This window comes from Phasianus colchicus, chromosome 1 (genome assembly GCF_987193195.1).
Source record: "Phasianus colchicus chromosome 1, bPhaCol1.hap1.1, whole genome shotgun sequence".
NCBI lineage: Eukaryota > Metazoa > Chordata > Aves > Galliformes > Phasianidae > Phasianus > Phasianus colchicus.
This window is the reverse complement of record NC_143436.1, coordinates 18,086,649-18,114,163: the sequence shown is the minus strand read 5'-3', so window position 1 is coordinate 18,114,163 and position 27,515 is coordinate 18,086,649. Positions and strand designations below refer to the sequence as shown.

Genomic DNA, 27,515 nt, shown 5'->3' with positions numbered 1-27,515 from the left:
TGATCAAAATAACTGATCATATCTTGATCCTATGATCCTTGCTTGTATTAAATGATGAGAAGAATTATCCATGAGATATGTAGGGTTCTGCTTTTGGTTCCCAGAGTACTTTGCACCTTTCTAGACCCAATGAAAGTCTTAAAAATGCCTTCCTATTCCAATGGCTAAGATTTAGGAACCGCTTTTTCTGTCTACAACCATTCTTGCATTTATGACAACACAGTGTCTGAGCTTCACAGGGTACAAATAGAGCATGTTTTTACCATATACCACAATGACTTAGAAAGTAGTGAATAGTACCTCCTCTTCTGATGTCAATTTTAAACTTACCAAACTGAAGCAGACCTCATTTCTGTCCCACTTCATAGACTAAAACTCCAATTACTTAATTAGTCAAAGTGCTGCTACTGCCTTATTTTGTAAAATAACTCACTCTAATATTTAGGGTCTTTACTCAGTATATAGACTGTAATGTATAGACTGCAAGAGAAACAGCATTTCTAGAACTGGCTCCTCATTCTGTACACTGTCTAACTTATCTAGACAGGATCACTGTCTGAAGATCTTTAAAGTCTGTACCTCGTGTGGCCTCTCAGGACACACAGTCTTTATTTTACAAAAACTAACCACAGAGGATTCATTTAGGTACCTCACTTTCCACCTCTGGTGGTTAGTAATTCAAACATAATGTGCTGTACACTAGAAAGAATTATCTGATGCTATTCTTTTAACTAAATGGATGACACTTTTTCTTCCTTTGGCAAAAAAGGTCTTGGGGAGGGATTCAATAAAAATACAACAGAAAAATCATGGCCTTTGTAAGAATTGACTTTAATATCTTACAGACTCAATTTTTACCTAGTCCTACTTGAGTCCTTCTTGAGAGTTTCCTCTGTTTTATAACGATACAAACTTAGCTTTCATCTGTATGACAAAGATGTTTTAGATCTACATGTATTTTGAAGATACAGGATACGGAAATCCTGCTCCATGATGTTCACCTTCTTTTTATTTGGGGAAAGATTCCCAGAAAAGACATGTTGAGGAAGAATTGGTTCTTACTGTATATCCAGAGAATGTTAATAACTCTAAATCACCAGTCATGATTTATGTCTTTTTCACTGTTGGCTCATTACTTGCATCCATATCTTCTCTCACTAAAAGTCCACTAAAATGCTTTTTAATTTGCTGGTGCAGTTTCACCACCATCTGTGAAAGAAAAAGGAGAGTTCTTCCTACCTGCAATTGAGTAGTTAAGACATCAGTTTTGTCTTAGAAAATGGCCAAAAATAGATAAATCATATTCTGTACTATCTAAAGAGACAAATCATTCCAATCAGAGTGGTCATTTACCAGACTACAAACATTTGAATAACTTTTTTTTTTTTTCTTTCCTTGCAGTAACTAAAAAAGATTTTATTCTTTTTCATTCATTATGTGATAGAATCCTATGCAACACTAGAATAAATAATAACTTATTCCTTACAATGTTTAATGAAGCCAGAATACTGTGCATTGGTCTTAAAAGCCTTCTAAGGAAAGAAATAACTTAGGGTGTAAAGCAAATTTAAAAAAAAAAAAAGATTTTTTAAATTTAATTTTTAAATTAAAAAAAAGAAATTGTAAAGCAAAATATTCTTAAGAATTTTCATTCATGAAAATCACAATGCCTCGATGCTTATGTTAGCATTTAAGCTATGTTAAAATAGTGAGAGATTTTCATTAGAAATTTACACAACAGTAAGGCTGTTATGAAAGAGATCATACTTTCATATTGAAAACAAGTCTATGCATATCCTAACTATTGCACTGACTACTAATCTTTGATTATGTTTTATTATGTTTGATTATCTTTGATTATAATACACAAAATTTGCTTACAAACAACTTTTTTGTATGATTTTTTTTTTTGCAATTTTGTAATACACTTATTTTCATCTTCATTCTATTTGAAACAAATTTAAAAATGCTTAAAAAATAACTAAAATTATATCATATCAAGGGTAAACAGATAATAGAGCTTCAATACTTTTTCAGAGATAGACAATTAACTTGAAAGCTTAAATAATGCTTCTGCACACAGTTAAGGTCACTAGCTAATTTATGTTCTCTTGTGGAAACCAGGCATACTTTTATCTGCAAAGGAAGTTATTCTAGGGTGAATAATAGACAAATCTACAAAGATATTTACTAATCACCTTTAACCTTTTCTGGTGGTTATTTATGACAAAAAATGTTCTAATTCCTAATTAAATGATAGTAAGATCACGATGGGATGCCAATCTTCTTATTAATGCTCTAAGGATCATTAGAAATGTACTTTAACTCTTGCTTCCAAGAATTTAAAAATATTTTCTGAAGCAGGAGCAATTATATTCCTCTTTTTTTTTTTTTTTCCCTGTCTAATTGTAATAACTCTTAGTAATTCTTAAGACAATGACGAAAGGCTAAGGTTTACTTAAATGTGTACTGGATTTCACAGAGAAAATAAAGAAATAAACTCTCTCTTAGTATTTCACATTTAAATCAGAATAACTTCTATTTGATCCCAATTTTCGGTATGAAAGTATGCTATTGATACAATCACTCCATGGATATAATGAACTCCAAGCAATTGCCCATCAAAACATTTGGAAAATGTATCCTTAAAAATAAAGCCAAACCACTCAGGCAACTGAAACCACAAGCATTAACAGAAAGAAGTTCAAAGACACTGTAATAATGTTAAAACTTAATGGACCATGTTCCCTGGAAATACCACTGTAAGGTTGTTTGTACAGAAGAGAGGTGGGCCCATTTCTTTGTATTTCATGACCTCTATTGAAGCCTGGTAGCAATGGCAAAGAACTGAAAAATATATGTCTCCAATATTCGGCAGACAACAATAAAAAGGAGATCTTAAACTGTGTTTATGTAACACAGTAACAGCCATTTCCCCCTTGGGCTTCTGTCCTACAAAAACTTATCATAATATACACTGGTAGTTTCAATAACTTCAGTATGTTCAACAAATGTCATCCAAACTGGAGATTTAAACCTTGCCTATGCCAGAAGAGTTTTTCACTTATATCTATACTTGTATATTTAAACCATTCAATCTTTTAAACAGCAGCACTGTTACAGCAGGCTTTTGTCCATCTAGCACATAAACTGGAGATCCATACTTAGTAGGTCTCCTCTGGCTACCATAAATTATATCAGTAAAATCCAGACACATACATACAACTTTGTCAGCAGTATAAGCTGAAAAAATTAATCCCTGCAAACTCAGTTATGCTTGAAAATTGTAAGTACACTTGGACTACTACTTGTTAAGTATTGCATGAGTATTTACAAAGAAAAATATGTGCTCCCATATGAAAATGAAATGAATAAATATTCTATTTTATTTCAGAATGCAACATAAAAACTGATGAATCAGCTGAGTAATTCTGGCATGTTAACGTGCCTACCTCTAATACTGAAGTAACTACTAATAATTCAAAAATAGCCAAGGAAATAAAGAGCTAGCAGCAGGAGATGTCTGCAGTGGAAGCAGCATTAGTTTCAGTGGTAATCTAGACTTTCCATCCCCACAATGTATCTTAAGCCCTTTATCTGATTACAGAACTCAGAAAGATAAGAAAATTGAGGAGTTCTTCAAAAAGCAAGGTAAAATCCCTCTATAAGTAACTGGCAAATCCACCCAATGTTGAACTGACATATACACATGGGATAGATTTTAAATTTACCTCCATATCTTTACTTTAAAAAGGTAAACAAGCATCAGCCTGTGCTAGCCTCTAACCCAAGCTTTCCTCCCCCGATGTAGAATTCTATCTGATAGTACCTGAGAATATCTTAGCTATCTGAGAATGAAAAATCATTCTGCCTGAACATCTAATTTCCTCTTTCTTCCAAAAAAAAAACCCCTGCAAATCTACTTATATTCTGTTGGTTGTGGTGAGGTAAGCAAATGGATATTCAAATTGGTCCAAAAAATACTTTTATATTAAGGAAATTTAAATAATTAGAACTACGATAATCCAAAGACAATATATTTAAGAAATACTCCATAATCTACTTTTTTCAATAAAATACATTACTATAACACCTAAAGCAAAAAGCTCCAACCTGGAGATTTTCATAACGCGTAACTGCCCATCACTGACTGAACCTGGTTCATCTTAAAAATTGTTTCTTAAGTATCTAAGAGTGAAATTAGGGAAAGAAAAAAAAAAACAGTCACTTGTATTAAGAAAGAAAAATGTCCTCCATTTATTCCATTGACAATTTTTAATACTTCACTGCTCCTCAACAGGCAATTTGTAACTCGTTTGGATGTTATGACTATGTCCAAAATGTTCAGTGGTTGTAAAAAAAAAAATAATGAAGCAAACAAAAAGAGCACACATAAAACATAAAACCCAAGCATTGAACTTAAAAATAGTAATACTCTTGATTTTCATTTAAATACTTGGGCTGCTAAATTATCTAAAGATATACTTGTTACTAAACATGTTCCCTTTCTTCACAATTTGCCTACATGCTAATGATTTTTTTGTAGTCCTACCAAATTCTCAGCAGAAATAAAAGTGCTTTGCTTTCACACACTGTAAGTGTGTGATTAGAATTACTCAGCTGTTGGATGAATTGACAACCCAGTTTCTGAATAGGTTATGAATACATAAGTGGTCCCTTGAAAAACGACAGAAATCACACAGTATGAGAAATGTTCAATAAGACATAATACCTACACACCAACTTGCAAATATGGAGAGACAGCAGTTTGTAGCCTAGTTTTTGAATCTTAATCCACGTGAAATTTGATCCAGACCCACCCACTGCATTGGAAAAATATGGATAACTCCTTATGAATTCTAATCAGGTGATTTGTTGGTTTTTTGTTGTTGTTGTTTGTTTGTTTGTTTGTTTGCTTGTTTTTTTTGGATTTGTAAAGTTTTTGCTCATGATCTCAAGGAAGCAATAAGTTTTTTCAATGGATGAAACAAGACGATGTAGCTATTGTGAACTATGATTGTTGCTGTACAGTTTCAGAAGGAGAGAAAACTAGGGCATGTTCTGTGAATCCTAACACTGTGTCACAATGTGGTAATGAAACAGCACAGTAAGACTCTCTGCTGCTGTGAATAAAGAAGGGAAGACTGTTCTCACACTGAGGTGAGCATGAAGTCTTTTTCCAAAATCCAGTTTGCTTCATAATGAATACTCATTTCTCATTATATCTTATTATCACCTAAGACCTTGACCAAAGCCAGACAGAAATCTGATATTAGTAATGGGAATCCTTTCAGGTGTTGAATACTCATCAGTGAGGCACAAAACAATCACCCCTTAGACAGTTTAAGGAAAATAAGAAATGCCCGTTTTTTCACAAGACTTGCAGCAGTGGTTCAGATCCCACAGACGAAGAAGCACTGTAATGAAGCAGTGTTTTCTGACACCTTATTTCTCAGTGCATATTATGCCAGCTTTCCTGATTCCTAGATTTAAATGGCCATTTACAGTCAGCGTCATTTTGCCTGAAACCAACTACAAGGGTAGTCTGATAAACAGCCTATACTTTTCAGAAATAATTTAATGAATAAAGTAGATTCATTTAGATTGGCCGATTTTTTTTTTTTTTTTTTTTTTGATATAAAATACCTTGTGCTAGACTGCATCCAAAATTGAAGTAATTACTTGTAATTTTCAAAAGGAATGTTTTTTAAATAGTAACAAAAAGGAAATACACTGTGCACAGCTTTAGATATATCAATTTTAAACTTCTTTATGTAAATTGCATTACTTTTATATACTTGGATATAACTTATTAGTACAACATACAATCTCTTTATAAGAGATTAGAATACTCTGTGCTATCTGATCTGAAATATGCATAAATACATACCTAACCTAGAGCAGTCTCCCAGACAATTGCTTTCCACTAACATTTTATGTGCAGGAAAGTTTCTTTATGTTTCACATATAAAATACAGTAGCAGTCTCAAACTTGACTTTATCAACTTCTCATTCCAACCATAAGTGAGAAGATTCAACAGTGAAAAACTGTTCATATTAGGAACAATTTAAAATAGATAAATGAATGAACATATGCATACAGGCACCTGTGATTCAGGTTTTTCAAAACTGTTTCTTTAATTTTTTTTTTTTTTTTTTTTTTTTTTTTTTAAGTCACATATTCTGGAATACAAGTATTTCTACTTCTCATTCAATATGTGTGGAAAAAAAACTCTGTTCAGAATGTTTCCAATGACAACCTCTACAAGAAGAACTGCATATGCAAATAGCTTGTTTTCAATATGAACTGGTTGACTGTACAAGCAAATTCCTACTTTCCCATGGTAAATGTATTACTTAGCAAAATCATAGAAGTTTTCAGATTACATATTTTAAAACTGAGCAAAATAAGATTGAACATAAGTAAGTAATAATATTGAAATCTTTACCATAATCAGTGGGTAGTTAGTCAACCGAGCAGTCCAGCTTACTAGACATTTAATTTTAGGTAAATTGAATTTCTCATTGCACGCTATTGACAAGGGTAGATTTGCTTCACTTTTCACATATAGGTATCCTACATCTTCTGTGACACAGGGAAGTCTGCCCATTCTCCTTTTCATGCTACGGAATGGAATACGTCTTAGAAGTTTTCACTCCATGTAACAGTCTCTTATTCCAATCACAGTACTTCAAATACTCAAATGTCAAGAAATGCCATATAGGCAATTAAAAGAAATCATGGCATGTTAGATCTCCATCAACTATAATGGGAGGTTAGACACCTGTTGTCATTTAGGCACTGGAATTTAAATACCCTTCTACAGATGTTTTAAATTGAGAGAACATCACTCGTTTTCTGATAGACATTGAACTGAACTGACTTCATATTCTTCTGTATCAGTTGATAACTTGGATTTCAACAGAAGCTCCATGAACATTAATCATCTTTTAACAACTTTAGACATCATGTTTCATTTTGCTTTACACGTACTAAAGGATCTGTTTCAGGAGTAGAAAAATATACAGAACTGCATGGCATTGGAAAACAGAAAGAAAGAAAGAAAAAAAAAAAGACTACCACTTTAAATGTGAAAGCATCAACAGAAATGTAATTCAATGTAATATGAAAAAAATGAGGCTCATCTTCCTGAGAGATTTTTTTCACTGGATGTTAGGACTATGAAATAAGGCAAGGATATAAAAGAACTGCATGCCTTGAAATACTGTAAATAAGTTGTTTTTTTTTTTTTTTTCTGGTGAAAAGGGAGAAGGGATGTGTTTGTTACAAATATTCTTACATGCTATTTGGTAAACTAAAAAGCACTGGTATTCTTTTTCTTTAAATCTGCAGCACTGCATGCTGAAAGTGACCTACATCACTCTCCATATAGTACATCAAATAATCTATTATTTAACAAATCAGTGAAGCACCTCTAGTAAATGAAAGGAACCTATAGCTTTAATCTCACTTCGATTAACTTCATTCTTTTCAGAAAGCAGACCTCAATTTATATCAATTTGCAGTAATCTTTACAAGAAAATGCTACTTCACTTACACATGCTGTTTGACAGCAAAATGAATTTCTCAGGCATTTGGATACTCTATGATAGTTCCAATAAAAATTGCCCCTAGTAACAATGTGGAAGCTGAACACTTTCTGTCTGCTTAAATGATTTCTTTGGTTAGACAGATGATGAAGTTTAATGATGTATGTTGTGAATTCTCTCCAGTAACAAATACAAGTAGCACTTTGATCAGTGAAAAGACCTCAAGGACATTTGGTACAGCCCTTTAAGCTTTCCTTCATGTTCCAATAGATAGGAGCTTTGCTACTGTATTAGGATATACAATTATATATCTCTGTAAATGACCAAATTAATTAAATATTTTCTGAAGGACAGTAAACCAGCATATTTTTTTTGTCGATGGCAAAAACATGGAAAAATAATCTATTGGAATAATGTTTTATAAGTGAGGTGATCTAAACATAATTAGTTAATTACCTAATTAGTAACTATACTTAATTTAGGTGACCCAATTCTGTTGAGTATCTGTACTTCTTAATTTTACTGATTATTCTTTAGCACTCTTGTATCTGAGTGCAATTTTTCAGGGTGTAAAGACATGGCTCTCACAGACTCTCAGATAGTTACCTCATTTATTTGCTTAACTATAGTGAGACTTGGAAAACAGTGCAGAAATAGAGGCTTCAGGATAATTTGTACATCTACTTACTTTTGCAGAGTTAGGTGTAAATCCGCAAGATTGCCCATGTCCAGAAGAAATGCTGAGAACACCTTTTAAATTGTTCCCTAATCTCATAAATCACCTCCAGCCCTAGAGTAGCCAATACCTTTGCCAGAATAACATGCCTACAACTAAATTTCGACACACCACAGACATCTGGTGATCAAGTCCCAGCAGATCAGCCAGTTCATTTATTTTTCACTTCTGATGTTTTTACACTCAAATAAATCTATATAAAACATACACACTGGAAAATATTTGGCAGCAGGAATGAAGCATGTGTGAACCTGTTAGTTAGCAAATACATAACAACCAAGGGGTCTGTGGAAGGGGCAGTTAAAACAAAAGTAGGATCGCTACTATCAAGTTCCCACACCAACATGTAGAGAGACCTGGATTGTAAGTGCTTTAGCTTTCAACTGTAAGACATACAGCTGAATCTTCTCTGCAGCCTTCTCTCTTTGAATAATTTTTTCTTGTTGCCAAGTGCAACACCTACAGAAAAGATCAGGAAAAGTTTACTCCAAAATAATCTGTCTGAAGACTGAGAAATTCCCTGCAGCATAGGAGATGGGGGTTCAAAGTGTTGCTTCTAATCCAGCTGCACCAGGTTACAAAACGTGTGTTAGACCATCAACATTGAACTTAAGTGAGTATAGGGCTCCAACATAATATCTAGGTAAACAAGTGGGTGCTTATTTTAAGATTTTCAGTGCTAACTACTCGAATGTTATAAAAAAACAGACATCAATGTTCCTAACCATAAGCAGAACTGGACACCTTACTCCCATTCATATTTATGCAGATTTGGGGTTGACTTGAACACCAGGCCAAATTTACATATCTATGTCTAGACTTCTATTCATTTGCTCACACTCCATTAGGAATATGTGGCAAGGTTTTGGTGTCAGGAGAACTGACGGGCTGGTCTCAGTGAGCAGAGACCAGCAGCTGTTCCATGTCAGATAAGAGTCTGTGAGCTCCAAAAGGGACTCACCACTGGGCAGAGCTGAGCCGTGAACTGCACTGGTTGTGTCTCTGGGAGAGGAGCTTTAAGAAAGGGGAAAAATCTGCTGTGCAACAACAGCTGAGTGAGAGGAATAAGAAAGTGTAGAGAGAAACAGCCCTGCAGCCCCCAAGGTCAGTTGCTCTACGTATGGAGCAGAAGATCCCTGCAGCCCAGGAGAGGCCCATGGAGGAGCAGGTCATGCCCCAGCAGCACATGGGCACCATATGGAGCAAATCTCCATGTGCAGCCATGGAGGAGCCCACAGGGCAGCAGTGGATATGAAGGAGGTACAGCTCATGGAGAGCACCTGCAGGAGCAGTACTGGGCCAGAGCTGAAGCTACTGGGTCTGTGGTGGGGAGGAGGGCTGGGGGAGCTGCTGCTCATGGAGACCTGTGCTGGAGTAGTGCACTTCTGAAGGATAGGCCCCATGGCATGGAGCCACGTTGGAGCAGTGCTTGAAGTGCTTCAGCATGTGGGAAGCCCATGTAGGATCAGTTCGGGAAGGATGGCAGCCCACTGGAGCAGAGGGAGAGAGTGATCACGAAGGAGCAGCAGAGATAAAGCTTTATGGACTGACTGCCACCCCCATTACCCTTTCCTCCCTTGTGAGGAGGAGGTGGGAAGGTGGATAGAGATAAAGATGTTTTTAATTTGCTTTTTTCTTTTAGTTTCTTACTGCTTTAGACTGTTAGTAATAGGCAATAAATTACATTAATCTCTCTAAGCTGATTCTGTTCTGCTTGTGACAGTAATTGGCAAGTGATTTCCTAGTCCTTATCTCAACTCTTGAGCTCTTTTTTACACCGTATTTTCTCCCAGTGTTAGAGGAGGAGGAGTGAGACTGTGACGGGGTAGAGTTTAGCTAGCCATCAGCATGGAACCAACACCCCCCATACAAAGGTACCTGGTGCATTTTGAATTGCTTTTAGGCTGTCTGACCTCCAGCGGCTGATTCAAGAAGAATGATGCCAAAATTGCCATCCTCAGGCTAACATGTTTGACACTGTAGCACATCACAGATGTGTAACACGCCTATCACGGTGTAACTGTATATAATCCTAGATGCGTTTGTTCAAAAGAGTCAAAATTACATAAAAGTAGGCGTTACTTTAACTGTCTCAATAGGGTTTGTTGACACTAGAGAGTGTGCTTCAAGGTATCAAAGATATCAAAGTTTACGTGGGTAGATTTATCATGAAATCATTCTCACCACAAAATGGTTGTCAAAAATCAATACATGAACTTGTTTCAAAAAGCTGAAAAATCTCTTTCTGATTTTCAGTTCAGTGGTTTAACAAACACAGTTAGAGACAGTGGAGAAATTAATGTTAGTAAAATGTTTTCTCTGTGATGTTTCTCACTGATTATTAAGCAAAAGAAACTCCCAGAAAATACATCTTTGGATTTGAGATTTCTAACTAAATACGTCAGTCCTAAAATTCCTTTTTTATATTATCTTAGATTGTTTTGCACCGTGTAACACTGTGAGCATATGTATAATTAATATGGCAGCAGCAAATCCAAACATATGGATTTGCATGTTTTGTGTTGGCCTTTTTTAAAAGGATAACAATCTGTACAAACATGAACAAACTCTCTTGCCCTTCACTCTTCCCTCCCTCTGGGGTTAGTAATGTACTAAGAACAAAGCCAGACAGTTTACAAAGCTTTTTGATGTTTAAATTTACAGACATCTAAGCAAATGTTATAATTTTGCAGTAAAGTTTTATTTATTCATGACCTTTAGCTGCTTTGTGGACAATTACTTGAGAAGTGGGTGTCTGACTGAAGTTTGGATTAAAGATTCCTGAGAAAAATGACTTTTTAAAAATAAATCCTTGTACTTCATATATAGGTGAAAAAGATAGATTTACTTAGGTATCTATCACTTCAATAAATAATATTTCACTGCATTTCTATTTTGTTGTTCTTGATTATTTCAATTTTAAGATAAATCTGAGAACTATTTAGGCAACATGGTATGCATATAAAAGTGATGATACTTTATTAATACCATAAATGACAACTGAACTTGGCTTGGATGGTACTGAAGATCTGGATAAAAATTACCATTAAAAAGAAAAAGAAAAAAGAAAAAAGAAAAAAGAAAAAAAAAACAGAAAAAAAAATAAAAAAAAAAACAAGGGGGGAGGAAAAAAACAACACACCACAACAAATTAACACAAATAGGTAACAGTTTTTAGCAGTGCAGTTTTTGTATGTGATGCCTATTCTGGGGCACAAGTGTATTGGCAGCTAAAGCAGAGATGCACCCAGGCAAATTAGAGCTTTCCTGAGGACAAAAGGAAGGGGGAAAGCACCATATGTGTTTAAAATTAGAAACTCCTCTCAGAGCTGATGATTACAGTTAAATATAAATGAGGGAATCCAGCCCATGACTGTCAAACAGAAACAGCTCCATAGCCTTAAGGGCCTTTCTTAAAACCATCTGAGTTCTAGCCTGCTGAAAGTTAAGAAAGGTGATCAGTCATGCATCCCACAATCATACAGGAAAAAATACTTAATAAGAGTCATAAGATATTTGACCCAAAAGATTTGATCTAATATTCTTTATATAATATAAAATTATCTTGCTTGACTTCATCAGAAGTCCCTGAGGAGTTATTGCATAGTCACTGCTACTGTGTTTTATTAACTGCCCATTTTTCCTTAAATGAACCTTGTTTAAGATGCCTACTCATTTCAGCTTTCATAAAGGTCATTCCTGATTTTGAGAGCATGGATGAAATACAAAAATACTGATATTCTTTGCCTGGCTTTTATGACTTCCTCATTTTCCCGTGTCTGTGTTCCCTTTACTCTCTTCATTTCTCTTCTCCCTTTTGGCTCATGCTCATTTTGTGCATGGATGCCTGAGGACATTAAAAAAAAAAAAAAAAAAAAAAAAAAAGCCTTACAGATATTTTCTCTCTTTTAACAAGTTAATGAAAAAATAGTCCAGGATAAGCTACATCAGAAACACAGAGCCTTTTTCTTTATCTGACAGATACAAAAAGCCTGTTTCCTAAACGACAGCAAGGTATCTAGAAAGAAATTCTACCGAAGATACTTATTCTATTCAATGGATAGTTATTCAATTAAGATGAAGTGCACTTCAGCCATGAAAGGAGGGAAAATCTATCAATCTTAAGTGATCTGAAGAAACAAACAATAGAACAAAAGTCAGGAAATACATAGGGTTGTTTCTCTGCTGATTTGCATTTTTTTCCTCTGGTAATACATTATGCCAGTATAAATGAGTGCATGACCAATGACCGAGATTCATATTTATTCTTCTATAAACCTACAGGAAATCACTCAAGCTATTGCTCTTGCAACTAAAACATCTGCACTGTCATGGATTTATTTCATATCACAGTCTTAATTAGCTCATATGGGCATAAAATCTAAAGATGAAAAATGTCTTTCCTAATACAAGGAGGCAGGGTTTTCAATATCTCAAATCCTATTTATTTTCCTTTCAGAGATGTTACAGTATATAAAAAATCTGTGGGCTCCATGAAAAGCTCTGTATATCAGAATTTAGAGTTCCTACAAAAAGGATTTAAAATCATGAACTAATAATAAAATGTCCTCTGTGAAATTCTTTTCACATAAGAATTTTTACCTAAGATAAACTTACAAAATGGTTTAAAAATACAGGAGATGCAGTAATTCTACTAACTCTGCAAGCACATGGTGTTATATTTTTGTTTATATTTAATTTTTACATTTATTTCAGAGAATTAAATTCCAACAGAAAGAAAAGCAATGATTTTGTACAACATACCAATATGTCCTGGAAGTCAAGAAATTGAAAAGTGACATTTTTTTTCTCAGATCATTTGCAGTTACCATACTCAATAGGTGATCTCTCGTTATTTATTTTTCAAGCAGGAATGATTTTTGAAGCCGTCACCGACCCTTTAAAATTGCTGAAAGGTTTCCATTTGTTTTGAGATTTTAATGACTTCTAAAAAGTCAGCTTCAGTTTAAACTTTCAGAGCTCATTCTCAGCCCCAAAGTAATTTCAGCAGAGATCAGAAATGTCCTCCTGAAACTCACTAATTTGACATGTCCATACAATGTGATTGGGGGGGCTGGAAACATATGATTAGTGGAGCTTTATAGTGAAACAACCACATCACATTATATGCAGATTGCACTACAACATGGTTATATCTCCCTTAACCCCTTGGTATCAGCATGTCTGATAGGAGACACTGTCCTGATTTAAAAACACATACACAATGCATCTACCCTGGGGGGAAAGAAATAAAAAAATGCCAAAGTCAAAAAGAGACGGCAACTTGATACTTTGCTTGGCTGACAGGGGAAGAACTGATTTCACCCATCAGTAGAGATGGGAATGCAGGAAATGAAAAACATAATACAAAAATAAAATAGATAGCAATTGAAATTTTACATCTGGACATGCTCAGTGATGATCAGCTAAGATTTTGGCAGAGCATAATGAAAAACCATCTTCTTTGTGACCTCGCTGCACATTTTCTCTGCCCAGCTTGGCAGGCACATCTGCTACTGGAACAATTTGCATGAGGCAAATTTTAATTGAGTCACTGAAACACACAGCCGTAGTCTGCAAAAACCAAATAGATCAAACCTGCTTTTCCATCAGAAAAAGAGAAAAATACAACTGTGAGAAAATAATAATTGGTAATATTAAAGTATTTCCAATTTCTTCTGTTTTGCATATTTCAAGCCTAAATCCTTTTCTTCTCCCTTTTCTAAATTATTATTATTATTATTATTATTATTATTATTAGTTTTTTTTTCCTCTCTGCAAACATATCTTGCTACAGCATACACCGGCATGCTTCTTGCCCTATTAACTTGCCCTTCCAAAATGAATGAATCTTAGCAATCATGTTACCCAGAAAAAACAATAGTAGCAACACAACTGGAAGTTCACCCAGACTTCAACCACTCGTCTCAGTAAAATCATTCTCCCAATTAAGGATGGCTAGATGCAAAAATTAAGCGAAACAATTTCCATTTCTCTTTCATTTGAAAATAACAAAGAATATATCAATAAATAAAATAATTCCATTAAGGTAACTATTCAGATAATGTTTTATTTAAATCTGAATGTTGACACTGAGATTCCCATTGAAGTCTTTTCTTGGCCATGCACATATCCTATATAAAAATGAAAGCTGATATCTCTTAACTAAAGTCCCAGTTTTGTAAATTATTCATCAATTTAAATATGTATGTTTATGTGAATGTACATACACACAGAATATACATTACTCATTAGCAGCGTGCAATAGCATCACTGAGTTCTCACAATACTGTAAGTGATCAGCACTGTGTTGAGATGACAAGCAGGAAACCACATACAGTTCATAAGCAATTCACATCTGTTCACCATACCGAGAGTGCAGCATGTGGCCAGTCTGTTGACATAAAGATTTTGGGGTAATGCAAATTCTGTGACAAAGAAAATTAACTGGCCAAGTTTTGAGAGCTAGTTTGTAGCTTGCCACAGTACCAAACTGCATACCTTGCCCAACCCTTTCAGAGTAAATCCTCAAAGCAGCAGCTCTACTAAGCACGCAGTATACAGTTTTGGCTCTTCCCCATATGAAGATGTTGAACTGCAGTTCACGCAGCCATGAAGGCTGGCCAGACACATCCACCCTGCAGCTGAGTTGGTTGACATCAAATACTGGTCTAAAACTTGGAGAAATCCCTGGCCAACTTTGCTGACTTGTGAAGACCTAGAAATGTTCTTTGTCCTTGCAACAAAAGACACCAGTACCTTTCTAGGATTTTAGATAAGCTTTCCAGTCATGTACCTCAAAAGCACATACAATATACGAAAGTGGAGATAACAGACATGGCCTATACATCTCCTACTAGTTTCAAGAAAAATATATCCAGCTTTCAGCTAGATGCAGTGTAGCATCCAGTCTACATCTTTCTCACAATTCTCTGTTCATCCAATGACATAACGTCTATGGGTACTCCATGAGAGCTCATATTTTTCTAGGAGAAAGTAACTGTTAAAGGTTCCTTACTGAGGACAGAGATCATGAAGGATATTCTGAATATACTGTTATTTCTTTTAAACAGGAAAAAAGAAGTTAGCTTGTTTAATTGATTTTTTGGACAACATCAGCATTCTATTAGTGGTAGAACAATTTCTTTAATAATGAACATGTTTTTCCATGGATGTATACAAAGTTTGTTTAACAAGAAAATGTAAGACGTAAAGCTCAGCAATACATTTCAGAAAAGGGATAGGAGAAAAATGTAATTGTGAAATAGGACTAAATTAATATAGCACTTCTAATTTTTGATCTAATTTCATTTCATATTGTATGTTTTCATCAGAGTATCAAAACAGTTCAAAAATGTTTTCATGTTGTGTGTACTGTATCTTTTTTTCCAAGCATATCTATAAATTTGCAACTGCATACCTAGAAAAGGAGCCACTTATTCTTCATCTTTATTTAAGTATTCTGACAATTCATTGACAGTATTGCAACCTGCACTCTGGTTCACATGCAGTACTGGCTGCAGACCCATTAGGAATAGGAAATTGAGTCAAGAAAGCATGCAGGTACATACTGTTTTCTAAATACAGAGATCAGGCCAAGAGCCAGCACACTGTAAAATGGGAAAGCATCCAAAAGGGAGCTTTATGCTTTTCTCAGGCATAAATATTTATCAACCAGTGCAAGAGAATGTGACATTCCTCCACAAGCAAAGAATTTGCTCAGAAAGCATTTGAGAAGAGACAGACAGGAGAAAAAAAGAAGACGGGGAAAAAAAAAAAAAAAAAAAAAAAGACCCATAGAAACCAGTTGCTTTTGTGATGTTTGTGATGTCAAGCTGGGTTATAGCACAGAGCCCTAAGTTGAACTAATCACTGTTACTTTTGTTGTCAGGAAGAATGAAGCCTCTTCCAGAACACCAGCCATCTCCATGACTTGCCAATCATTGAAGAACAACCAAAATGGCAAAAGATCTTTACACCATTTGAAAGCTGAAGATAATTTACAAGTTGATGCATGTGCTACATGAAAACAAGCAGGCTGTGAGCAAGCACCATGCTCATCTCATTAAAGCATTACACACCTTTTCTAGCTTTCATTTAGTTTCCTCTCAGAGAAACACAATCAGCTTGCTTAGTTTCCTAATGAGTATAATAGACAATCATGTAAAGTAGACTATTGCTTGGTAAAAATGCAGCGTAGAACTGCAGGCAGTCTATTAGATGTAAACTTGCTTAATTCTTTAATTATGTGTCTTTGATCAAAAGCAGCTCACTTGGAAAGAGTTTTTAAAAAGCGAAGTAATGAGTACTCACCTTTCATGCACAGCATTGACTGTTAGGCCAACCTGATATAACTGTGGAATCACAGATTGTACGTCAAGAACACCACTAAAAATTGAGATAATAAATGTTACTTACAGCTATTAAAGCTTTTCTTTTTCAGAGACACAGACCTGTAAGAGCTGTTCTGCACTTTTAGCTTTTCTTTCCATCTCTGTCAAGAATCTCAGTGAATTTTTAAAGGAGATAATTGAGGCCATTTATCATTTTTTTCTCTTCTTTGTCCTCAACCCCTTTCCTTTCCTCATTAACCTCAAAAAATCTCTATTGAAGATCTCTTTCCCATTACTTCCAACACCTTATACTGTTCTTTGGACTTCGTCTTCTGGCAACCCTTAATCTAGACACAATCTCCTCCAGCCTCTCCTACCACTACTTACTTATCACACAGCTATCTCCTTCTCATCTCCTTCCTACCTGGTCCTCAAATAAGTTTTTTTCTGCTGAGGCTTGGTGTCTAAATGTGAACATCCTGAAACGCAGCTATTCCCAAAGTAAGGACATGATCCCAAAGACATGGAAGACTTGCAAAAAACTAAAAACTAAAAATAAAAATAAAAAATCATTATTTTCTGTTTAGATTTTACAGTTATACTTAATTATTGGTCTAGAGAAGGCTTGAAAATTAGATGAGTTTTTGGTACCCCTGATCAAACTTCAAATCATAGAATCATTTAGGTCAGTAAAAAAACACAAGATCAAGCCCAATCATCACCAAGTCTATCACTAAAACCTAAATGCCTCACACATGCCTCTGAAATATCTCCAGGGATGGCAAATTCACCATGTCCATTGGCTGTCTGTTCCAGTGTCTTGCTGCTTACCAGCTTCACTGCTCTTCTCTGCACACTCTTGTGCAACTCAAATCCTTCTTGTATTCAGGGGCACAAAACAGAATATAGAACTTCTAACAGTGTTGCACACAGAGGCACAGACACTTTCTTATTCCTGCTGGTCACACAGATTTTGCCCAGCAATTACCTAAATACACTTCATGCTTTACACAACTGTGTGATCTGCTTCCACGGTCACGTCTGTTATAAGGTTTCTGTAGGAAAGAGAATTTTTACATTGGAAAGAGAGTTCCTGATATGCCTTTACTCTCCATGTAAACAGGGTGGGAAGGGAAGGGAAGGGAAGGGAAGGGAAGGGAAGGGAAGGGAAGGGAAGGGAAGGGAAGGGAAGGGAAGGGAAGGGAAGGGAAGGGAAGGGAAGGGAAGGAAGAAGGAAAACATACATATATAAAAAGGCTATTTTAACCTCATGTGTTCTGTTTATGTGATTAAAAGAGTCCAGAATGTGTTCAGTTCCAGAAATACTAGACTGTACTTCTATATTATTCCTACTTTCAGTTTTTTTTTTTTTCTATTTTAAACACGAGGAGTTAATTATCTGATACCCTTGTTATGACACATGCAAAACAATATCATGTTTTGCCACACACTATGTCAGAATTGCTCTTTTATGTAAAACCATATTTGAGTTCCATACGATTTCCAAGTGCCTCTAAGAAAAATCTCTAGGAAATCAACTCAAATTTATTTATTTTAAAGTCATACAATTAGAACAGCTCTCTTGACTTAGTTTCATAGATCCTCTTCAGCCAAAATCGGCTAAACAGTTTCATTGGGTAATAGCTGCTTATCACAAAGCAAAGCAAATAGTTTTCATCAAATAAAGAAATTCTGTCTCATTCTGCCTCTTTCCAGACCAAAATATCTGTGGTATTTCAATCAATTTTTCAATCAATGACACATGTGCAGTAATGAGCTACTAATATGAATGTCTATGTCTAGGTATGGCACTGAAGGCAGACTGCATTTTTCTTTTTCTTTTTTTTTTTCTTTTTTAATAAGATACAAAATAGAGAATTTGTATCTTACAAATCTAAACCATTTTTACAGGGCTGACAGTTTTTGATTACACAGCCCTCAAAGATTGTATGCAATTATAATTGTACTTTAGGTTCATAGTAAATTATTACACAGGGAAAAAGTGCTCTTTCTGTTTGAAAACATAACTGTAAAAATACAAATATATGAGATTGGAGAGTGACAGCTTAGAATGGAAGTAAACACCAGTGTTTATGATTTTTTTTGAGTCACTACTGTAACCCAGAAATCTAATTTATCAGCGTGTTAGCAGTTTTACAGAAGCAGTGCTACCACATGTTTTTTCTCACTTTGTGATTTACTCATTTGTTGATTTCTGCACAACTTCACATTCTTCTGCAGTACTGATTTTGCTTATACATCAGGGTTAAAAAAGAAAAGTTAAGAGCCTGATGCAATTCAGCTAGTTATGTCCTCTCACAGTTATCCTGCATGTATAGGAAAACAACAGGTAAGTATGCTCTTTCGCCAACTTATACATGTGTTCATGAACTACAAGGTTTTAGAGCAGAGAGATGCTACATACCTGCAGTAATATACTGTCATGCTTTGTTTCCAATGTGGAAAGATCACTTCCAGCTTAGTCCTCACTGTACATACTTCAAAGTTTTGCTTGCTTATTCATTGACTTCTCTGTGCTAAAACCCTGCTGTAACCTCTCCAATTTTATGAATTTCAGTGATTGTCTAAATAAGGAACATGGTTAACCACATTTCTTCTGTCATAATGGATAGACACTCCATCTTCCACATAAAGAAAAAGTCAGCACAAATCAAAACTTCTCTTTGATGGTTCTTATTTCTTTCTATTGGTAGTAAAGAGTTTGATGTTTAAATTATTGATGCTTAAAGAGACTAAGATTCTACCTTGGGGCTTTGAAAAAGCACCTGAATTTAGGTGGGATGAACCTTGTCCCTATGCACTACTGGCATACTGAAAGGGCTTTATGCAGCCGTGGAATAGATGGTCATCTCATGAAATTTCCCACAGTTTGTCAATTACATTTAAAAGACTCAAAGCATTCAAAAGGTATTCCTTAAGTATTTAAGTTTTTCTGAAATGCTTCCCATTGAACCTATTATATTCAGTAGGTTTTAGAAGAAATAAAGCCAAGTGGAAAGAAAATAATAAAATACATGCATGTGATTGTCCCTCACTTTTACAGAATTTCAGAACCAAAGATTTTTTTAGTTTTCCCCTCACTCCCCTTTTTTTCCACTGACTTCTTAATTAACCACTATCAGGAACAAAGACATAAATTACTAGACAAGAACAGACCTTTATTCATTAGTGATATGAGAAATGTAAGGGAAAATACTGCTTATTCAAGCCAGGAAGGGACAGAAAAGGAATTAAGCTTCCCTTCTAACAAAAACAGGAATATTTTATTTAACCTTGCTCTCACTTCTTTCAATTTCCAATATGATGAATCAGTAAATGTTCTTATGTCCTATTTTTACAGTGTAATGTAACGGCTGAAAAGTCATGACCTAATAATCAGAATGAAAGACTAAGAGTATGGGTTTTGTTCCCTTTCTTGATTCAAATAAGCTCTCTGAACTTATAAGGCTTTTATCTTTTCCATGCCACTGTTTCTATGTCTGTATAATAAGGATAATAACACTTTCTCATAAGGTTACTGGAAAGTTTAATTCATTAATATGTGTAGAGTATCCAGCAATTCTTAGAATGGTAGTGTAGAAATGCAAAATATTATTAAACTGTCAATTATTTTCCTATAAAATTAGACCCTTTTGTCTAAAAGCAAAAACAATCAATATGACAAGAAAACTGAAAACTTTTAAGTATAATATCAAAGACTGTTTATAATGATGAGGTTGTCAACTAACACCATGTACTGCAGAAATTACAATTCAAGAAGACTGCAGCATGCCCACAAAGTATTATTTTGGATAACTTTGTTCACATTTATATGCATTCCAGTGTTACTATCACGCCAAAAAGGAACTTTCAAGAGTCAAAGAAACAAATGCACCCCTGAGAAATATTTACCAGTTTGACAGATCAAAATAAACAGCTTCTATTCTAAATTTTGGTTGGATGTTACAGGAGTTAAAGTTCAGAATTCTTCAATGGATATTCAGAAGTATTAAAGCACAAGTTTCAAGGAACTGTACCCAGAGAGTTGAACTACCAGAATTACAGAAGATTATTAAAGAGATATTTGATACCTGTAAAAGACTAAGATTTTATCTCACAGGAGTTCTGGCAAGCAGTGTCGTTATGTGTTATAATAAGGAATGACTATAAGGCATGCATCACCTGGGGAATAAGCAGAAAGTCGACAAAGATGATGAAGGGCAGATTTTGACAAGGACTTTTTTAGTCAGGTTGAGTTCCTTATAACAGAAATTGCGTTTGAAGAAGGAAGGCTGTGAGCCAGGGTGGTAACATTAATGAATAATCCAGATATGCAGGAAAAATAAAACACATTCTTTTAACCATCTTACTTTAGATATGGAACCATGGCAGGAACTCAGTATGCCTCCTACCCTCCTAATCTCAAAATGCAATCACATAAATTTGGCAACACTACTTCTTCTCTAGCAGTGAATTGTACTGCGTACTGAGGAATAAGCTCGTATGTGAAAGGGTTGTTAAAATTCCTCTCACCGTATCTCTTACCTTCAAGGGAGCAAAGACCAGATGTTACCTTTAACATAGATGTATTGCCACTGAGCCTCAACCACTGTTTGGTTCTCTTGCTCCCATAGCAACTGCTATTATGTTCTAATAATATGATTAGAAGAAAAGAAAGTACTGCTTGAATGACTGAAAAGTGACAAAAGTATTTTATGCCAACTCTGATATGGGTGCCTTTCTTTCCACTTGGTTTTCTAGAAAATGCAACTGAAAACACTACTGATGACATCAAGAGAAAAGGAATGAAATACATCAAATGATGCATGGTGGAAGAAATACTGCTGTCTTGTATTCGCAAGGTAGCACTCTGCTAGATAGCAGAGTGACAAGTGTGCCTTAGAAAAGTATAGATCAACTGATATAGAAGAGATCTGAATGACTTGCAAACCAAGTGATCCTATAGACATGCAAAGAATTAGAATTCCTGTATAAAATGTTCAAGCTGGGATATATTATGATCGAAATAAAAAGAAGAAACAGTGACAGAACAAGGAAAATAATACACAGTTGTAAAATGAAATTCAAGATAGTAATTCAGCTGAAGTCTGCTGATCCCACAAAGCACAAAAGCACAACTCAAAACAACTCCTGAATGACAATGAATGACTGAATTCCAGCATCAGTTTTTCAACTAAAATCAGGATGCAACGTTAAGCAGCATCTTAAATCTGTTTCTCGCAGTCTGTAGTTGAAAAATGTCAAAAAGAGAAAGTGGCAGTAGCTACCATTTGTGAATTTTAAACAGATAATTAAATGAAAGAAAAGTTCTTGTACACAGAGAGGAGTTTTAAAAGGTTAATGAAGGTATAATAAAGGTGGAGATCTGACTATGTATGCAGTAGTGACTTGAAAAAACAAATCTTAATGATGAGCAGAAAAGAAAACTGATTAGAACCATTTCTGCTGAACTCTCACCTTCCCCTCTCAATGCACTTTTTCTGGTCATTTACATATGCATTAAATATACATCCGTATAAAATTGATTTCTAAATACACAGAGACATATCTAAAGATAATTTTTGCTACAAAAGATTGCTCAGCTGAAAACCCAGATGGAATATAAATACTTTCAAAGCCAGAGTCACACAGGATCTCAAAGAGTGACCATTTCTCATGACCCATTCTGAGTCAGTATGGGTACTAATAGATCCTAAACATGTTTATTAAAAACAAACAAACAACACCTAAGCAGTTTCTTTCAGCAACTTTCCTCTACCTTGTCAAATGACCATTCCAAGATAAAATTCTATGAAAATTTCAATGACTGTTTTATCTTTACTGAATTGCTGAAACTATCTAAATGTGATCAAAGCAAAAAAAAAAAAAAAAAAAAAAAAAAAAAAAAAAACGACTTCCACATTATTAGTTATATTATTATGCTTTACTTTTCCAGCCAGGTAACTTGGGTGGTAAGAGAGGAAGTAAATACAGACTTCCTCTAATTGACTATCAATTTACTGAAGATAGATAGAAATTTGATAGACAGCAAAGGTTTAGAAAAAGCATGAGAGTGTTTAGGTTAACACAACAGGCATTAAAAACAGTATCTTTGCACAAATATTATCTTAAGCTATACTCTTCATTCTTCAGAGCTCTTGAATAAATAAATGCAACATTCTGTCATTCTGTGACAGTTTCATGTTATCCTAAGTTTCTCATTTTCCATTTAAGTATTCCTGTGATAAAGTGCATCCTGTATCCTGCTTACAGAGTATATCATAATATCCAAATAATCTTTCTCTAACTATCTAAAAACTTATATTGAATCTTATGCTTATGCTTATAAGAATTTATTTAGAATAATTCAAACTGCAATCTGGATTAATTACAGCCTTATAAAATGAGCTCATTAAAAAATCTGATACTTTTGACTATATAAAACCTGTTAATGGTATTACTCTTTCCCTCAGGCTCTATTTCACAAAGTCTGCTTTGAAATATTGAAAGCTCCTTTGAATCTAAGTACCAAAGTGCCTTTATATAAATTCTAATGTAATAAGCATTTATCCTTCACTGCTGTAACACTCATTTAAGTTGTTTAAATAATAGTTGTTTAAATCCACCTTCCTCCTTCCATGGTAAGTAACTGCAGAGATACTCCTTGAAAATGAAATAAAAGTAAGGAACTCCAAATAAACATTTTTACTAACAGAATGGCCAAAGTATGAGGTGTAACTGAAAGATCCCTTAGCTCCAGATACAAGTGGCACTGTCTCAGATGACCTGAAAGACCTAAGATGTATGTTTAATGCTGTAAGGCTTTTCATCAACACAAAAAGAAATAACTCAGCTAAACTTACCTAGAATTAATGCATTAGGCCCAGAAGCTGAAAAGCGTGTGGTCACAGGACGGTGAATTTGTCTTTTTTTTGTGTATCTGACTCTTTTTCAGGAATATTTGATTACCTATTTGGATTCTAAAATAGACTACAAAGATCTCAAGCTGCTAATATTCATGATTCCTCCAAGAAGCAAGAGAGAGCATCTATAAATACCACTATCATTGTCTCCTTTTCCTAAATGTGGCACCTCATCACAGAATAGAAAAGCAGTAGTGTAAAAACACATAAGAGTTCCTAAACCTCTGAAATATTTTCTGTGGGAGAGGAATCTTAGATGGTAGTAGTTTAGCATACATTTCATGAGGAATGCAGAGCGTCCTCAATAAATTTCAGCACTGGCAAGTGTATTCTCACTGATTTCACAATTGCTGACAGTTGTCAGTTGCCTAGTACTGTTACAAGATGATTGGAGTTGAGAGTAAGTGAAGTAGAGAAACTGCTTAAAAAGGGATAAGGAGAATAAATGAGTGCTCTGGTACCAAATGTGAAAAAAATATTAAAAAAAAAATATGAGCAGCAAACAGGCAGCAGGAAAAAGCCACATGGTAAGTCCGGGAGGAAGCAGCAGGACTCAGGTAGCAGCCCAGGAAAGTCTGTCAGCATGCAGGCAATCTGTAGTGAGGGATCTGATGGCAGACGCCTTTGTTCTTCTTCAGCATGCAGGCATCACGTCGTGAGGAATCTGCTGTCAGAAAATCTTCCTTCTTCTTTGTGAGAAATCTGTTGTCAGAAACCTTGTGGGGAAGAGCAGCAACAGCATGGCTGGCCTTAGATAGCAAGCAGGTAGAGTGTAGATCAAGTCCAGGAGGGACAGAGGCAGATTGTGAGGCTTCTCATGTCCAAACAACCTAATCTCATGGCTGTTTGTCCCTTTTTTATTCTTCTTCTGCCAACGTGGCATTCCTGGGCATTGCGTAAGAGTCATGTGCAGTACCTTTTGAGATAGCCATCTTCCTCGAGATAAGTCCACACAGAAGACTGCTTCCTGGCCATTAATCTGCAGCTTCTCTCTCTCTCATTGCCCTGGCCTTGTCTATCTGTGTTCCTCAGACAAAGGATTTTCCAACCTTTGCCCAGGACTTGTCCATCAGTGTTCTCCAGACAAAGGATTTCTCAACCCTTGGCCAACAGGCTTGGACTTGTTCATCAGCAAGCTTTGAGGCAATGGCATAAACGAATAATCTCTTACAGCAACATACAGTTTGCAGATGTGATCTATAAATAAACAGGCAGCGAGCTTGCAATGGGGTGCAGAGTAATGCACTGGTTGTAGGCTTAGCCAACTCAGTAACAAACACAATGACATGAGAAAGCCATATAGGAAGCCACACTGGCATGTAGGATGCTGGGATATCAGAAGTGGTAAAGTGGGAGACTGAGAAATGGCTAAACTGCATGGATGTTTGGAGAGAGCACTAGTGAGCTATTTGTAGAGGTAAGAGACCTGCAAGGCCATATCTACTGAACAAAGTTAATTTTCAAAAGGTCAAAACCATCTGGGCAATTACATTGGAAACACCAAATTTGTCTATGGATACAGGGCAGGAGTTCTGAGTTCAGCAATTTGGAGAATGGGGTCTGGTCCCTGGTCCCTGGTCCTGATCCCTGATCCTGATGACAGACCATATATGTGTAGTGAGCTACTGATCCATGTGTGTGCATGCAGGTGTGTGCATGTGTGACCACTAGCAAACAAGTTTTCATCAGCAGAACAAGTGAAGAAACACTGTTTGTCTGTGGTTGTTGTAAATGCTGTGGGTGTTCATGAGGGTGTCTGTAGGGGAATGACTGGTCTTGCTGATGCATGTGGCTGGCTGTGCCTCTCACAGCATGTGTCTGTTCATGTTCCAGTGGAAGATGTGTCAGCATTGCCATGGGCAGGAATTACAAGAATGGCAGCAGAAGATAAATCACCTAGACTGTAAAGTTACGGATTAGGCTTGACATAGCTGAGCTAATCTTTGAAAGTCCTCTACTGCTACTTAATAACCGTGTTTGTTTACACTTGGAGATGGAGCCCCTATGGTGATATAGTAAGACCAAATTCAAACAGAGAAGTTGAAGAAGTTGCAGAAATGAACAGAATCTGGCTACCAAAAGTGAGATATACTTGTTCTATGCTATTCTTAACTCTTAAAATAAAAGCCTTTATTTCTCTCTCACTTGCCCCATCTATAACATATGCATGTATAAATACATACCAATGTGTGTATAAGTAGATAGAGATAGATAGTGTTAAGATAATATTGGTTGTAACAATATTTTTGTTCATCTTGAACTTCTTAGTTATACTTCGGTTATACTTTGGTTATACTTTGCAGGGGGGGAGAATGTATCTCTTTGGGAGAGGACAAAAGCAGTCATGTCAAACCCATGGCCACAGGCTGCATGTAGCCCAGTTCAGCTTGCAGTGTGACTTATGTTCCATGCTGCCACGTCATCATGGGGACAGCTCTGAAAGATGCACATGGGGAGAGCACAGTGCAGTGCTGACAAATAAATCACTGTGCTTAATTTGCAAGGAAATAATCTCAGTTTCCAAAGATGATGATTTGAAAAGACATATCACAGAATCACAGAATAGTCAGGGTTGGAAGGGACCTGATATTAAGCTTTTCATCCATCAAGACCCCCAGATCCTTCTCTGCAGGGCTGCTCTCAAGGACCGCTCCTTCCACTCTGTGTGGATGCCTGGATTCCTCTGGCCCAAGTGCAAAACTCTGCATTTTGCCATGTTGAACCTCATTAGGCTCACCCGGGCCCACCTTTCAAGCCTGCTGAGGTCTTAGAATGGCACCCCTTCCTTCCACTGTGTCAACCGCACCACTCAGCTTGGTGTCATCAGCAAACTTGCTGAGGGTGCACTCGATTCCATAGTTGATGTCACTGACAAAGATGTTGAAGAGTACCAGCCTCCACCTGGACATAGAGCCATTGATGACCACCCTCTGTCTGCGGCCTTTCAACCAGTTTCTTATCCATCGAGTAGTCCACCCATCAAATCTACATCCCTCCAGTTTGGAGATAAGGATGTGGTGGGGGACCACGTCAAAGGCCTTGCTCAAGTCCAGGTAAATGACATCAGTCGCCTTTCCCTTATGCACCAATGCCGACACTCCATTATAAAAGGCCACCAGATTGGTCAAGCATGACCTTCCTCTGGTGGAGCCGTGCTGGCTGTCTCAGACCACATATCCATTCCAGGATTATCCAGGATGATCTGTTCCATGATCTTCCCAGGCACAGAGGTGAGACTCACTGGCCTGTAGTTCCCGGGGTCCTCCTTGCTCCTTTTCTTGTAAATGGGAGTGACGTGACCCTTCCTCCAGTCATCCAGGACCTCACCTGTCAGCCATGACTTTTCAAATATATGCATGACATGCAGAAATACGTTGCTAAATTTGATGTGTATCAATGAAGGTTTTGTAAAGATGAAAGAGTAGAACTGAAAAAAGTCAGTCACCTCAACAAAGTATCTTTAAAAAAGTTAAAATTCAGATGGGCTGTATTATAAAAGCTAGTTATGTGATAGCAAATCTGACTGCAAAATAAAACCAAAACCATTTCCTGATGGCGAGTTTGTTAAGCAGTGGATGGAAAACAAGCAGATAGAATGTGTCCTGATAAAAAAATGGATTCTTCTAAAATTTCATTTGTCTCACCAGACTACAGACATGTGAACTGAAGAAATAAGGAAATTTATTAAAAAAATATATATGGAGTAAAGCTGCCAATTTCAGTTTGTATGCTTTGGCAACAGATGAAAATGTTGATGCTACACATACAGCACAATTTGCCATTTTCATTAGAAGTATTGATAATGAATATAATGTCACTGAAGAAATGGCTTCTTTGGTGCCACTGAAACACACAGTCAAATCTCTTGAGTAAAAAAAAAAAAAAAAAAAAAAAAAAAAAAAAAAAAAGACATTTAATAGGAGATGATGCAATTATCACTGGTTACTCAAGTTTGATGAAATATGACTGCAT

The 27,515-nt window shown here is 35.9% G+C and overlaps 1 protein-coding gene and 1 long non-coding RNA gene across 13 annotated transcripts in view; both read right to left on the bottom strand.

The window, feature by feature from the left end:
• TAFA5 (TAFA chemokine like family member 5) overlaps window positions 1-27,515 on the bottom strand; it is a 448,086-nt gene that overhangs the window by 141,022 nt on the left and 279,549 nt on the right. The gene's annotated exons all lie outside the window — the stretch shown is intronic.
• On the bottom strand, window positions 795-22,015 carry LOC149919428 (uncharacterized). Its single transcript, XR_016464578.1, has 5 exons — window positions 21,166-22,015; window positions 20,712-20,802; window positions 17,609-17,675; window positions 16,601-16,675; window positions 795-1,209 (listed from the first exon to the last, which is right to left on the bottom strand). It is a non-coding gene; the product is annotated as an uncharacterized LOC149919428 (long non-coding RNA).